We start from the raw sequence: 16,278 nt of genomic DNA, 5'->3' as shown, positions 1-16,278 counted from the left end.
CTGGTTACAGCAAATCTGTATCTGGACTAGACTAATTACAGGAAAGGCAGGAAAAGAGCTTAGAATTTTTTTTTTGGAATGTGGAAAGGGAGAAAGGAGAAACAGAAGCCAATTCAAAATTAAGGACCCAAATGGCTTGCCCTTCATAAATCTTCTCTCTGTATTATGTAGAGAGCCAATGGCACTAGACTGGAATAGAGCTGAACAGATGGGACTGGTAGGAGTGTCTGAAGTCAAAATATGATCTCACTGTGAGCAAATGAGAGGAGGAGTGTTCAAACACAAATTTACAGGAGGGGCAGGCAATTCCAAAGCCACCAAGGTAATACCAAAACAAGAACATGGACGACGGTCAGGAAACTAATTGCAGAGACCGAGAGAGACCACAGTATTCTATGAAACAAATAGAAAAATAAACTAGAGAGACAGACACAATATTCATTAAAACAATTTACAGACAGAAAAATGAAATGCAGTACAATCTTTAACACTGCAAGTTTGTACTTAACTCTGCTAGTAATGCAGTTGACTGTAGGTATGTAGCAGAAGCCAAACAACTCAGGTATTCAGCAGTATTAAATTCAAAGATTTGCGACTCACATAAATACAGAGAAACCCTCTAAACTAAGAGTTTAACACTGAATATCAATGAAGTGAAACACAATAGCCCCCACTAACTGCAGAGACAGAAAGAGACCACAGTATTCTATGAAACTATTACATAGAAAAATAAACTAGAAAGACACAGACAACATTCAATTAAACAATTAAATAGAAAAATGAAATAAATTCATCAATGTTGTAGCAAGCAGTACAATTACATCACAGTTGCAGCAAGTAGTAATTAGGATTTATTGCAATACTTGTAAAGCAATAAGGTAATTGCCATTCTACTAAATTAAACCATTTGGTAAAAGCCAACACTTATTTTAATTTAACAGGTTGAAATTACCCAATAGCTGTAATGGACAAAGGAATGTAAACCAAAGTTAAAGAATTCCACAACCCATGATGATTTTATGATCCACAGGCATATTAAGACAAGACAGAATGCTCTTCTCGTCTTTCACAAAACAGTTTGCGCTTTAACTCTCTATTCTATAGCAAGTCTAACACTTATCGCAGACTCTCAAACTAATAATGGTGAAGTGCAAAGTTTCAGACTTCACCATAGCATTTAACTGGTAGAATTTTAAGAACAGCCAATCAACTGGCCTACTACTGCAATGCTAGAATGTTAGACTGCTTGAACATAACTAAGAATATTCACTACTTGAAGCACTCACTCTACCACATTACTGTTTTGTTTAGAGTACACATTACTCTGTCAAGTTCCATGACTTGACAAAACACTGACGTTTCTAGCTGTACAAATGGTACTTGCATATTATCACAACCATATTGTAAATCTCTCTTCACAGGCCAGTTTTACACACAGTGATGTGAAATTCCTACAAAAATCTTGGTGTCGTCAACTGTTGTAGGTAGACAGAACAATTTCTCCTTGTTAGCAAAACTCTCCCGCAGCAATAAATCAGTTTTTCAACATCTATTTTTCAATGTTACTACTCCACAACCATACAGTAGAAGCTCATTTGCCAATACATTGCTCTAAAATTATTAGGAGTTCCATGCACTTATTACTTTCCCCTGCCTTATTTTATGTCAAGGCACTAATTTCAACAGCGACATGGGCCCGGAAACAGTCAGCGAAAATACGAACGGAAGAGGTGCTACATCCCTGAAGACGAAAGTGCCTAGGGGTCTCATTTAGCGAGTGTTATTTTCCTGTTGAGAAGTTAAGTTATGCTTAGTTGCCACTATTCCAGTGGCAGCACTGCGTGCTTAAGCAGTTGAAAATCCTTATTTCATGTGAACACTGCTTAACTGACTGTTCCAGTTAATGCACTGCCAGTTAGTTTTTCCATCTTCCAATACAGATAAAGTAAAGGAGTATAGGCCACTTTACGTATTCTGATAGGGCAACTCCAAAAAGCAGTTGATCTGTAAGTTAAGTAGTGCAAACTTAAGTATACCCACACAAAGTACACAATTTCAGAAATCACACTACAGTTTTGAGCAAACCGCTTCAAGATACAAGTAGTTGACTCATAATAAGGTGGTTGTAGTGAACAAATCAGCTGCTAATTCAACCAGTGCAGTGAAAACATTTCAATTAGCTTCTTTTTGATTTTTTTTTTATTCCTAAAGCCCTTCAGAGCTTTCCTTCCTCTGAAGTGTGTGCTCCTCTCCAGGCTTCATGGCTTGACAGTCAGCATGCGCCGTTCCATTAGTGGGAAAATACGTTTTCTTTGCAGAAAAAACTTCTGCATATTGTTTAAATTTACTTTCCTGGTTGGGAAAGTACTTTAGAAGCTAGAGTATGAGTTTTTGACAGTCAACACACTGCTGTAGAAGGGACTGTACTTCTGCGTTTGGTAGTTAAAGCTGATTTAAACTTTGTTTTTGTGGAGAAGCTGTATTAAAATTACTTTTTGGGAATGGTAAAGTGTATTAGATTGCTTCTTACTCAGTTTTTATTGGGATAAGTGACTTTATACTACTATTGAAATTTTAACAGCATGAATTGCTTAGTTTCTATGGCAGAGGGAAATTTTGGGCTGGACCATGGAAAAAAAAAAAATACTGGTTTCACAGTCAGTCCTCCTTCCAGCCACAAAAAGAAATTGTTAACTAAACAGACTTTACTACCAATTTGCCTCAGTTGCAGATCTGTGATAGATTATGCATAAACATTTTTGTTGCCAAACCTGTAAAAACACAATTGCCATCATTTCATTCAAGATTAGGAAAGAAGGATTTTGAACTGTCCCCTCCCAAAGTAGTTATAGCAGGGTATGCAACAGGTTTCATGCGCGCATCAGGTACCCTACAACATTCTTTTGTTCTTCAGGGGCAAAGATTGAGAATCTGAAGAAAAAGAAGCTGCACTGAAAGCATCCGTTTAAGCCTCTAGTACAGCCTTTTCACCCTGCTAGTGTTCTCCCAGACAGACAAAAGACAACTAGCATGAGTATCTTTATAGGAAATTTGTCCATTACAAGAACATCTGCCATAAAGAAAAATGAAAGCTTCCAATGGGGAAACATCGGCAAAAAGTTGTAGCTGAAGCTGACCACTGCTACTCATACCGCTGAGAGTCCGCATAAAAGTGTACACATGGCAAGAGAGTTGGAAGTTTTTGCACGACTGAACACCTCTTAAACCAGCATGTATTCTCATGCTAAACAGCCACACAGTGCGTGGAAGGAGCCTGAAGCTTTGTAGGCTTGGCAAGATACTTACATATTGTTATGGCTCTGCAACAATCTGGTGAAAAATCACATTAATATGTATATCACATAACTTAATAACAGTGCTTCTGTAAGGAATGCTGATGGTAAGAGCAGTAGAGTAAAATGTATTGCTGTTATGATTAATAGCCAAGTAAATGAGGCTGACAAAGAGAGGAATATTCTTAAATTAGGACTCCAGAGAGGTTTAGAAGTATATGAAGATATTACAGCCCGAGAACAGGGAAGCAGCGGTAAGGATATGAAAACAGGCTAGCAGGTGGTTACAGCTGCACACTGCAGGGACAATTTAAGAGCCGTTTTATGTGCCTCAGTGATCTGCCAGAAGTGCTGTTTTGTGGTCAGCACTGCACAGAGACGAAAGTGTTACTACATTATTTTTTGAAATACTGTACAAAGTGTTTGATTAGCGGATCCTATTCACCTCCTACACAATTTGACAATTTACTTATGTAGAGAAAATGCTTCTGCTGCAAGTTAACAGATTGATTAGGCTATACAGTTGGACAACTGGGTATTTGTATGGTCTGCAAGTTACACCATGACAGACCGACTTTCTTTTGCAAGTTTAACAATTGTATTTGAAGCACAGCAATGATCTACATTCACCCTTTACTTAAGTTTTTTTTTTTTTTTTTTGTAGTTTATATAGCAGAGTTATTTATTTATTTTTTGCAGATTACCAAGTACCGAGGAGGCATACAGGACTGTGTGACCTTGCTCACTATAGCATGCTTGTTCAACTAAACAGGGTTTAGCTTTATACAGAAACTAGGCCTTCTGAGTCCTGGAAAAGAACACTATTGAAGTAAATGTACCAGAGCTGCTGTTGAAGACATCTGAAACACACAATTAGCACGTATTTACATTTGAGTAGTGTCACAGAATCCAGCGGTTACTAAAATGACAGCCTCAGGAATACACTTTCTCTACTCTCTATATAAACAGGTGACTCAAGACATGACACCCTTCAGTTAAGTTAGTGTAAACATTTTATTAGATAACTAACTATAAAAACTTCCCCCCACTCCCCCAGCCCTTCCCAGACAATTCCTCTACTTTCACCCAACTGGTCCATTCATTCAGGCAGAACAAGAGCAGCCAGGTATTATGGAGATGGCTGGAATCAATGGACCACAGAGTGCACTCTCGAGAATCCCAAACAGCTCCATATTACTTGTGTCAAGCTCCATATTACTTGTGTCAGGTGGTATGGAGGGAGCCAGCCTACCCTCTCACCTTGGGAGCACATCCTTCAATAGCTCCTCACAAAACTATCACCATTTCCAAGAAGGAGAGATGCCACATAGTACTACTGTTGGCACATTTACACTACCTCAGAGAACACCTAGTGCTCCTGCTCTACAAACCTGGTCACAATAAATAATGCACTTGTCTCCAGTAATGTCCCAACAACATTAACATCTACTTGTCTCCAGTAGTGTCCTAAGGTTTAGGATTTACTTTTGAAAATTGTAAAGAATAAATGACATGGTTAAAGCGCATCAGATAGCTAAAATGTTCATGTCTTTCTTAAGCATACTACTGGCTTAACCTCACAGTTCATCAACAAGCCTAACTGGAAAGCTGATTGTAGCTGCAGTAGCAGCAGATGTAGCAGGCTCAGAGCCAGCACACAATACAGCACCTCACTGCCTCTGAACAAGCTTTACAGGTCAGCGGTCTGAAATGAGAAGCCACAAGAGAATAAACACGGACATAACATTACATACATTTTCACTTAAATGCTTTACTCTAGAATAAAATCCAACCCAGTTCATATGGCTCACATTGACATTTTGCTCAGACACCCACAAAATAAAAAATAAATAAATGGCTCACCTGTTTCACAACCTTCTGCTGCTTCTGGTTACCTACTATTCATGCTCTCTCGTAATCCATCAGTCCCTACTTGGGCAAATCCAAATTCCCAAATTTCATACACTGGACTGTCAGTTAAGACAACTTCAAGCTCTCACTTATCTTGAGAATACAGACTTAAAAATCAGACATGTTGACAAATCTGTGATTTTGGGAACAGGTAACTTGGAATAACTCTACAGCTAAGAGACAAGTGGCTCCTTTAAACAGAAGCTAAATAAATACCAACCTGTACTCTACAAAGATATTCTCTGCATTCCAGGACAACCACCGGGGGGGATCACGGAATGTCTTTTATTCTGGACACCTCATGAAATGTACTGCACATGGAACAACTTTGTACTACCTTTATGAATCAGCATTCCAACTCAATGCATTAAATCTTTGCGCTTAAGCTTTTCATGATTAGAGAAAACGCTAATCAGGGTTCCTCTCAATCTTTGTTTCAGTAGATTTATGCAAATTTAAAGCCAAAGCTTCTTTCATAAAGAAAGACAACATTCCTCCCAATTATATTTTGCTCACACCATCCTCTCCACAATTCTGCTACCAAAAGATGTTACAAAAACTATTATCTTCCAATTCCCCATGCTTCTCTGACAAATATGCTGTACATACAAGCTGTATGTAGAACCTTACCAAGCAGGTATACAGAAATAATTTTCAGAACCAAGTTCCACCTTGTGTCATCACAAAGTGCCTTGCATGACTGAGGGATGCTTTGCCAAGGGCTTGTGGTCTGTTTCCACTTTAACAACTCCATGACAAACTTGGCAATATTTTTATGGATGTGAGAATTGTTGCCATGTTGCAAACTGTTCAACAACTTTCACCACCACCCCTTCCCTTTTTTGGTGCACCTTACTTTTCATTTTCTATGGCACTGTTCTGTTGTATGCACTTTCCAACACCTTAAAATCAATTGACTACAGCATCTGCGATTCTAGCTTTGACCTCAATCATGCTCAACCATCCAACCTAGATACTTAAAGCAGTTATTTGTTCCACCACTTTCCAAACTACAAACAAAATTATTTGTTCCACCACTTTCCAAACTACAAACAAAACAATCCACTGTTTCGACAGATTTCAAAAGCAAAAGCTGCTGCACACACTATTGCAGAACAAGCACATTCATGAGAAAGGACTTGGTCTTGCCTGCTTTTGCGATAAATAAAAGTTGGAATGAGTGATGTTGATTCAGTTCGCTTTCCCTCTAACTTTTAAGCTTACTCCAATTTCCGAGTTTGCTGCCATGGCCATTGTCTTGTTGGTCCTCGATTTCTGCTCAGTTTGCTTGCAGTGCCACATCATCTGCATACAGTAGCTTTGTAGATCTGTCCCTTCTGAGCGGCTTCACTAGTATGAAGAGGAACCGTTTCAATAATGAACTTGGACGCAACACGCACAGTCACTGGGAACCCCTCCACCCCCAAGAAAGGGAACACTGTTAATGCTTACACCAATGGATTCCCTGTACATGACCAGCATGAATTATATGCAACACCGAGACTGATCAAATGCAGGCCTTCTACACCCTCATCAACTCCAGCTTCTTCTCCACTATCTATCGGACTTCAAATATTGGGTTGGTTGTACTGCATCCTTAACTAAACCCAAGCAGCTCAAACTTATTTCCTAATAATTAGCAAGCATCGAAGTAAATCACATTTCTAGCTGTTCCATAGGAGTTAGATACTTCTACATTGCCCATAGTTCTGAAATCCTCTTTGTTCCAGTACACTAGAATGTTTATGTCGCCTGTCATCCAGATAAGACTTGCCACAATGCAAGAGTACTTTAAGAAAACATTCTCTCTCATGATGCAAGCATCTTACAGTATCTGTTGTGACTTCAGGGCACAACACCTTCCATTCTCCTTTGTGTACTTCGTATTTCTCTGTTGGATTGGTTTCCTTTTAAAATCGCAAATTGCGAGTACAGCTGTGAGACTTTCTTTACTCTCTCCAAGCCCCTTACAACACACTTCACATCAGCACTTTATGAATATACTGTTACTGGTTTCCCAGAGAAGCAACTGCAGTACGAATGTAGGAGACTGATTAAAATAACCACAGAGTGTTATTGGAAGTAACACTTTGTCCAAAGAGAGCATATTTATATAAAAGGAAATTAGAAAATTGGAGCAACGTGGGGAAAAAAAATGATCCATGGGAAAATCCCTTAATAACTGGAGCTGCAGCCTATTCTTAATGAGGAAGTACAAATGGAAGAACATTTAAATTTCCAAAGGAGACTCATGCCATGGGATTTTATAACATTTGATTTTAACTGCAATGAGGTAGGAGCATCTCAACTTTGAACAAACTACAAATATGGTCTATCGTTATTGCTTGACAACATAATGTAGCTGCTCAATGGGTGAAGATGCTTTGCATTACTAGAACAGATTAGTGAAGCTTCTATGAACAGCTACAAGTGTCTTTTCTGGCTGTCAGGTGCAATATATGTAGTTTTTCACCAGTTACTGAAATCAGCATAACAAATCCACAAAATGTCTTTATAAATCATCCATGTACCTACTAAAAATCAAACAAGTCAGCAATATGCACTACTCGGTCTAGCTTTTACATCCAAGTGTTAGCAACATTCTGCTTAGTACTGCAGTAGCTTTATGCACTAATATTAGTGTGGATTACAGACACTCCCGTACGCAATTATGGAATTTCTAATTAAAACACTGCATTTCCCTTACATAAAAGCACAAAATCCAACATCTTAACATTACAGTCAACATTTCCTTTTAAAGTCTGGGTTCATTGTATTTCTAATTTGCTTGTCTTCCTCCATCAGCCATAGACTGTTCAACCTTTTTTGGACTCATCTACCTGAAGACTTTGTAAGTCATGTTATATCAAAATATTTCAGTTTACACGCAGTAGTAATCTTTTCATTAATTCAGAATTCTTAAACTACTCTTTAGTCTACCTTCAAATCACATATCACACCTACATAAGTTTTTGTAGTACAATACTCTGACTATTAACAAGTACTTGACTGCTTACAACTGAATTGTACATTGCCTTCATCTGCCTATGGCCCATTAGTAAAAAGATAATCCTTACTATTTCATAGATGACATTAAAGTAATAATTTTGCCTTACTCAAGCAATGGAACAGTCAGTAACTTCTTTCTGCTCAAAGGCACCATCCCAAAATAGGCCTTCCATAAATTCTTTCAAATACATATTACAACAAAAGTAATGCCAAAGTGCTGCCTAGGAAACTCTGGACATGACAAAAATCCAGACTAGAACCTAGCATTGTGAATTTTGCATCAGACACATCATTAATCAAAATCCATAAGTAAACATGCAAACTGTGCTCTCTCTACAGATAATGCAGACTATACAGATGCATTCTCACTGCACTTTCCATTTGAACGGCTTGGATTCTCTCAATCAAGCTGAGAGGAGCATTAAATTTTGTTATCCAAAATTTTGTCCTGCTTTAACAGAAACCGAAACTATTAAACAACTTCTATAAATTCATATTAAACAAACTTCTTCAAATTAGTATATACACAAATTTGATATGACCCATAGGACAGAAAGCAGATTCATTTAGCTACCAATTTAACTCTAGGCTTCCAAATGTAGACTTACTGGGACAGAAAATCTTACAGTATTCACCAAGCCCAATTACAATTATATGCCTTTCATAAGACTACTTACTGACCATAAACAGTAGCAACCACATTTTGTTAGTTTGTGACCCTGTCTGTAACCTACTTTTGCAATGTATTTAATCTGCACAATAATCAAAGGCATAACTTCACATTGCCTCCAGTCTTAACACAAATTTCTCTTTTAAACCATTGACTAATATATATATATATATATATATATATATATATATATATATATATATATATATATATATATCACACACTTTTGAAGTTGTTGGCTTTCTGCTAATGTCAATGGTTCACAATTCTGTGTCATTTCAATCCATTCTTATTTGCACATTTGACACACCACCTACACCATCAATCATAATGAATAGTTTTTATCAAACCTTAAGTGATATTCTCTTAATAGTCGGCTTGTTAAATTATATATGCCATGGGCAACTTCATGAACCGCATAACATTTTACAGTCTCAATCTTGCACTGCTCACCGTATGCCCGGAGTTTAGTTTTCATTACTGCCAAACAGAGTAAAAGTAACAAAATACCTTAACAGCTGTCTCACTCATAAAAATATGAAACATTGCTCACTTTCTGCTTCCACTGGCTTGTCAAAGAAGCCACTCATCATGAAATGTGACAAGCCATTTGCAGGACAAGACCTCCCAACTTCCAGATCAAAGTCCCCGCAGCTTCAGAGTAGCTGAAGGTACAAGAGACATCTGCAAAGAGAGTCTTTCCAAAGTTATAATTACATGCATATAATTAAACTACATTTTTGCTTTAAAAGCTAGTGGATTGTTAATAGGGTGGAAAAAATATTTTTGGTGAACTTCGTGCAAAACAGAATGCTTACCTAGTAGGCAACTAAAAAATCCTCAACAGTAAAAGTAAAAGAAAAGCTAAATTATATATAGTGTAAAAAGGCATTTGTAGAGGTCCACATAAATATTTAAATACATGTGTACCATTTTGAAAATTCACATCCCAGCCCCCTCTCTGACACATTCAAATAGTCAGAAACTTAGGACACCACGGTCTCCCAGACTTCTCCACTGTACCTGTATAGACTTCAAGTAGTCCACTCTTTCAACCCTTGAGAAAACATTTTTCAAAGAACTGCTCCTTATTTACAGACTACTTTGGTTACTTCTGCTATACTTGTATAAAACCCTGTATCCCCAAAATGGTTAAACATTTTTCACAAAACTTCATAGAATGTTACCGGCAAAATAATCTACAAAACAAACCTCGACAGGGCTCCTACCTTCTAAAGGAGCAGCTGCTATATAAAGGTTTATAATACTCGTTTCATTGAGGATTGTATTGTTAAACATAATCAACTGGCAAATTAGTAAATGCCACATGTTCTATATACAAAAACTTTGACCAGAGTTTTATCCTAACTTCAAAAACCAACCTCAGTCTACTGCTTTTAGATATTTCTACGAAACTTAAAAGACAAGACCCTTGAATGATCCCTCTTCTATGTTCACCGTAATGACTTTTACAGAAAGCATGCATCAATATTTCAAATGTGAATGCCCACATGAAAAAAAGTAAAGTACACACACATTGTTATAGTTAGTATATAGCACGACAAAGAACAAGTGTAATTTTGAATCTTACTAGAAAATACTAGTGGCACAATTTCGTGCATTACAGTGAAAGTGCACAAAGTACATGTTTGTTGCAAAGTTAATTAAAAGAGAGCACCCAATAACAACGCAAAAGCACTGTTGGTGTCTAGAAATAAAAAAGGACCATATTTCTTTAAATCAAATCAAAAGAAATATTACAGCTAATTTAAACAGACTAATATTCCAGGACCCGCATCTATAAAACAAGTGATAATTTCAGGTGAACATTCAGGACTTAACAAGCTTTATTGCTTAAAAGTCAAAAAGCGGGAGGGTCACAAGGCCAGTGAGAAACTTCTGTATTCAAAAGAAATTAACATTTTTTTCAATTCTAAATGTATTAAGTCAGAAAAGTAGTACTGCATGCTAACATACCTGGCATATTGAGCATATGTTCAACAGGACACCCATAATGGAAATGGCACCAAATCCACAGCCATAGATAAATGTTGCCCAAAGGCTACACATCAGTCCCTCTTTGAGAAATCATAAATTTTAAAAAGTCAGTAATCACATTTCCACTAGAAAAAAAGCAGCTCAGACTACTACTATTCTGTCCTTAAGAGATTTCTGTACAGCACTATGGTAAATTTGACCCTTCCATTTTACTGGATACGATGTAGGACACATCAAATTAAAAAGAAACTCTGAAAAAAAAAAAAAAAAAACGTTCACGCCCTACTTCTGATGCAGTAACAACTATGTCAAGTAGTACTTTTTGGCCATTATTGGAATCCACATACTGAGCAGAAGTTCAAAATCTTCCACAATAAAAAAGGGTACAACACCGACTATGGTCGTTAACACTTCTGAACTACCAGATCAACTGCCTATGCACAGAATGCCATTAGAAAACTCTCAGGAATTAAACAAGTTCAAGTGCAAAAAGCATCTAAAGGCTCAGGACAGCATGTGGCAAATAAGATGTATATCCCTTCAGACAAAAATATAACTGATTTTTTATTTTTGCTTCTAATGTAACAACCGCAACTCAGCAGAAAAAAAAGTTTGGGGCTATTCTTGTCTTAGACATGTTGAGCAAGCGCACCACCACACACAATGAAAATAAAAAGTCAGAATGTTTCACTGATACTACTACAACAAATGTCCTTTCTAGATATAGGCAGAATAACTCAACCACAATTTCAGACTGCACATTGAAACTTTCAGGATGTAACCGCAGCATATCTAATTAAAATATTTACTCATGAGTGTTAATCTACCCTTAGGGTTTTCAGTGAAGCAGTATGATGAATATGATCACACCAAATCAGTTGCTCCAGTCTACGGCATGTTATTTACTCTATGTGGCAAGAATTTTCACTTTTAAAAGTAAAAGTTTTGTATGTTTTGCGAAAAATAATGTAATGACAACTCAGTGACATAGTATACTGGACCACAAAAGTGTGACTGGTAATACAGAGCAGAAATTCAAAATACTTACAATGGAAATGCAGCAAATTATGAGATGTTAGACCATGGCAGTGAACACAGCTCAAAACAATAGATATACTAGCTATAAAAGTCATATAAAGTCTCTGTCAGATTTCACTGTAAATTTCAAGCACTAACCACTGTGCACTCACTAAAAAAAAAAAAAAAAAACCCACCCAAGACTGCTACTCTCCTTTTGTGGGTTTCAGTGCTGATGTAAGCTCAATTTATAGTAACTGAAGTAGTATTGTCAATCAATGGCATGTAGTAAAATGAAAAAAAAGATTTTACAAGATGACAAGTTAAATAAGAGATCTTTATTTCTAAAGCAATGACGATTTAATAAAGTACTCTAGATCACTATTGTACATCATACAGAGTACAATCTCCACAAAATACAGCACAATGCAAAATATCAGACTAGAGTACCTATGAAATAATAGATACCACATATATAACAAGACTACATCTCAGCCCCCTTCAAGATCTCATTATGAGACTTTGACTGTAACCAATACAACATTAGCTAGAAAAATAATCCAAGACTGCTCATTTTACCCACAAGAGTTTGAGCACTACTATACTGAATCCGAACACACTGCATTAGTTGCTCAAACATTTGGCATTAATGTATAACATACTATAAAGGAAAATACACAATTTCTAGTGCAATACAAACAAATTTTACTTGTAGTACAATATCAACTCAGTAGTTTAATGGTAGCCTAGATTTTTTTCTGAGTAGAGGTGCACCACAATATCCACACCAGAAATGGAAGTGCAACACAAAATGTCAGAATGCATCAGTAAAGGCAGAAGAACTAAAGCTTCTAGTACTGTATATACAACAGGCTTCCTCTTAGCCCTGTTTTCAGATTTCATTATGAAACATTCAGATAACAGGGTGTTCAACTATCACACCAAGAAGCACTATTTGCACTTCAGAGATTCCACTGCATTACACATTAAAATTTCACTGCTTTAACCACATGAAAGCATGTAGCCCTAACATGCTACAAAAAGGACAGAAAGTACATTTTCTGATCAGTTGATTGTTCGTATTTCACCAGAGAAAAAGTAGTGTAGTCCAGGAAGCATCCTGAGTATGATCCAGTATCAGGAAATGACAGCCTACTGCGGTGGTGGTGCTGCAGTAGCGTTGTCGCCTCACAGTTAGACGTTGCATGTTCGATTCTCAGAGCGTCTTCTGTGTGTCGACATGCGTGAATGGGTGTTCCTTCATTGAAGGTTGTGCGTTAGGCTCGGCAAGCCAGCACGTAAAAATCTACTGCCAATCATTAGCGGACCGGAGTTCCGCTGTGGCGACCCCTAACCGGGAAAAAGCCGAAAGACAGTAGTAGTATCAGGAAATGACAGCCTAGTTAAAACTACTACTCTAGCACACAACCCACTAACAGCAGCACTTAGAAAAAAGCTTAAACTACTCACGGAATGTCTTTATAATTTATATTTACAATTTCTACCAAAGTGTACCTGAAATAGATCATGAAGATCCATACTCTACCCCAATCAAAAAAATTAAATATCAATTGCTAACTGCCAATGGGCATGCAAACTGCAATATGCTAGCATCGTGTTCAGCATCAGGTTCTGAGCCTTAGACCAAAGTGTCAGGCTAGACTCTTGCTTCGCCATGCTCTTTTAATGTATTAAAAGACAAGAAAAAAATGAATACATCATATGGAAAACTTGTGATTTAATATTTATATTAAAAATGTGTTTTCAACCTTCCTGCACACATTTTGTTACATAAAACATCTGATAACCAAGTTGTCATCTGTTCACTTGTAAAAGAGCCCTTCCAAAAATGAAGCTCAGTCTTCCACTTCTACAGTCATTTCCTCAACATATAACAATTGCTAGAAAGGAACCTACTCTGCAGCCACATAAAATGCTCTCAAGTTGGCAAAAATATTGTGATTTTTTTTTTAAGCAATAAAGCAAATGTGCATCACTAGAGGAAAATAAAATACCATTAAATAAAAAGAAACCACACAACTCTGAACTACCAAGAACAAAGATAAACTTAAACACTTAAAAGGAAAGTAAACACATTACAATAAAGCACAGTACAACCATGCTGCAAGGCAGTACAGATATGAAACAGTAAGGCTTGTTTAAGCCAAGCATAATACTAGTAGTAATATGCCAAATTATGCAGAATGTACATATCAGATATCCCAATTTTGTCTCATATTTGTACACTGGACATTTTTTGACAGAACCAAGTATTACAGTCAGACATAACTTAATATTTTTTCATAAAATACATACTGACGCAAAACCTGTTGCCCTATTAACTAAGTGCATTACAGTAATATTTAGAAACTGTCCCCAGTTTGGGGCCTTTGTCCAGAATCTTCAGAAAATTTGCTTTCGGCAGTTTTGTGGCATACCTTCATTTTGCCCCAAATGACAAAACATACCTTTAAAAATATATATTTATGTTTTTTTTTTTTTATAAACAGTCCCCATTACACAAGCAATATACCAAGAACTTCTCAAAAATGAAAGGTGGTCTTCTCTACCAATAATCAACCACTCAAGCTCAAAAAAAAAATGCTAGCCATAAAATCCAATATTATACAGAACCAGTCCCTAGAAGACTACAAAAGAACACATAGCCTGAGGCTCATTTACTACTGTACAATATCTTAAACATCGGATGATAGTTGACATCTACTGACAAAGATACTACAGTCCAGTACTAGTGTCTGAAGTTCAGTTATTAATTAATCAATCAATCACCATTTTAAGTATCTAAGGCAAGTACAGCCTTCACGGTTAAGTAACTACACTAGATAAACACCGATTCATACTGTACAATTTCACAACTTAAAATTAATAAAAACACCAATTTTTAAGTTGCACTTACCATTTCTACTGAAAAGCCACACATTATTGAAAAAAAAAAAAAAAACAGAAATCCACGATATGAAGAACGAAGTTTCATTTGTTTCCACAATAAAGTTACCAAAACAGAGATCCACTGCGTATGTTGTATGTTTACAAGACAGTAGCTTTACAACTCAATATATCACAGATATTTTTTTTTTCTTGTGCAGAATTACCTGTTGCAACTCTCTACCGTGGCCTTCCATATGGCATCTATTCCATTTCCACAGTAATATTCAGTATACTCAACTCCATTCTGCATTACAAGAAACAAATTTTTGTTTTATAATTATCCACAGAACTGCCCTGCACTTTGTTAAAACATATTGACAACACTCATCCTTGTAGCAAACTTCATTTTTTTATACATTTCAAGAGACTGGATTCTCCTTCGTTGGAAACAAATAGCAAGCCCCTTCCTCCAGTTCCTTTTTTCTCGAGAGATAGGGAGGAAAGGGTGCACTTTCCCAATCCCTAAATTTAACAAAATGTGTGATGAAAGTTCTTCATTAATCTTGCATCGAACAGGGGGCGTTTTTTTTTATCCCCATCGTTTTTATAGAACTTCTATTTAATCGTATTATAACAAATACTACACACTGCGTTTAGGGAAAAAAAACGTAACTGGTACTCAAATCGTCTATCATCAGCATCCCTTAACGAGAGAAGCTACATGAAGCACATTCTTATCTTTCACGGGGAGGGGGGCGTCTTAACCATGGAGAACACTTTCCTCATTTAAAACTATTGCCTTTTCCCTCGACAGTGACAGATCCCTCGTATAATTTAGGAAGTACAGTGTAAAAGGACCCGAACAGTAGTCAGGCTCGCTAACACCCCCCACCCTTTAAGACTCACCCCCTCCTACCCCTCTCGCACTCACCGGTTGCTTTCAAGCTCCAGCAGAAGCCCTCTTCAAACGGTAATTATCTCTGGATTTTCACTCCCTTACCAGAGTTCTCGCAGTTTGTTTAATTCCCGCACCGATAATCCAGAACTACCGTCAATTGGCTGCGCCGCCATTCATTACCGCCCGTCTACCGAACTACGTTCCGTATGTATAAAACGAACCTTGGTTCAACGTTCCCAAAGGCTGCGCACATTGACTACGTCACAAAGACGAGGCCTTTCAGAACTTTGGATGGCGACAATAATGACGTCTCACTGATAAACAGTTGTCATTTTTGGCAGAAACAGGTGGTAACTGACTAAGTTATTGTGAAAGTAAAACGAAACATTTCCGTAATCTTCATTTCGCTTTGCTCTTAAATACTTGCTTAAAAATGGGACTACACCCAATTTCTTAAAACAACACGACCCTTTATCAGAACTAATACCCCCTAGCAACAGTTTATGAAAATGTGTTTATACTGTTTACTTTTTTAACGCAAGCAGCTTATTCAGTTGTTTCATGATTTGAGCAATACAGCACATTAACATCCT

The 16,278-nt window shown here is 37.1% G+C and overlaps 1 protein-coding gene across 1 annotated transcript in view; it reads right to left on the bottom strand.

Annotated features, from left to right (window-relative positions):
• The window catches only part of SENP3 (SUMO specific peptidase 3), a gene marked incomplete in the record, with an annotated part of 457,641 nt that extends 441,621 nt beyond the window's left edge, over positions 1-16,020 (bottom strand). The window contains 1 exon segment of the mRNA XM_044077008.1: positions 15,719-16,020.
• Positions 16,021-16,278: the final 258 nt, after the last annotated feature.

The sequence above is a fragment of the Protopterus annectens genome, chromosome 7.part0, assembly GCF_019279795.1.
Source record: "Protopterus annectens isolate FY-2018-M chromosome 7.part0, PAN1.0, whole genome shotgun sequence".
NCBI lineage: Eukaryota > Metazoa > Chordata > Ceratodontiformes > Protopteridae > Protopterus > Protopterus annectens.
Note: the sequence above shows the minus strand (reverse complement) of the source record. Positions and strands in the feature narration are given on the sequence as shown.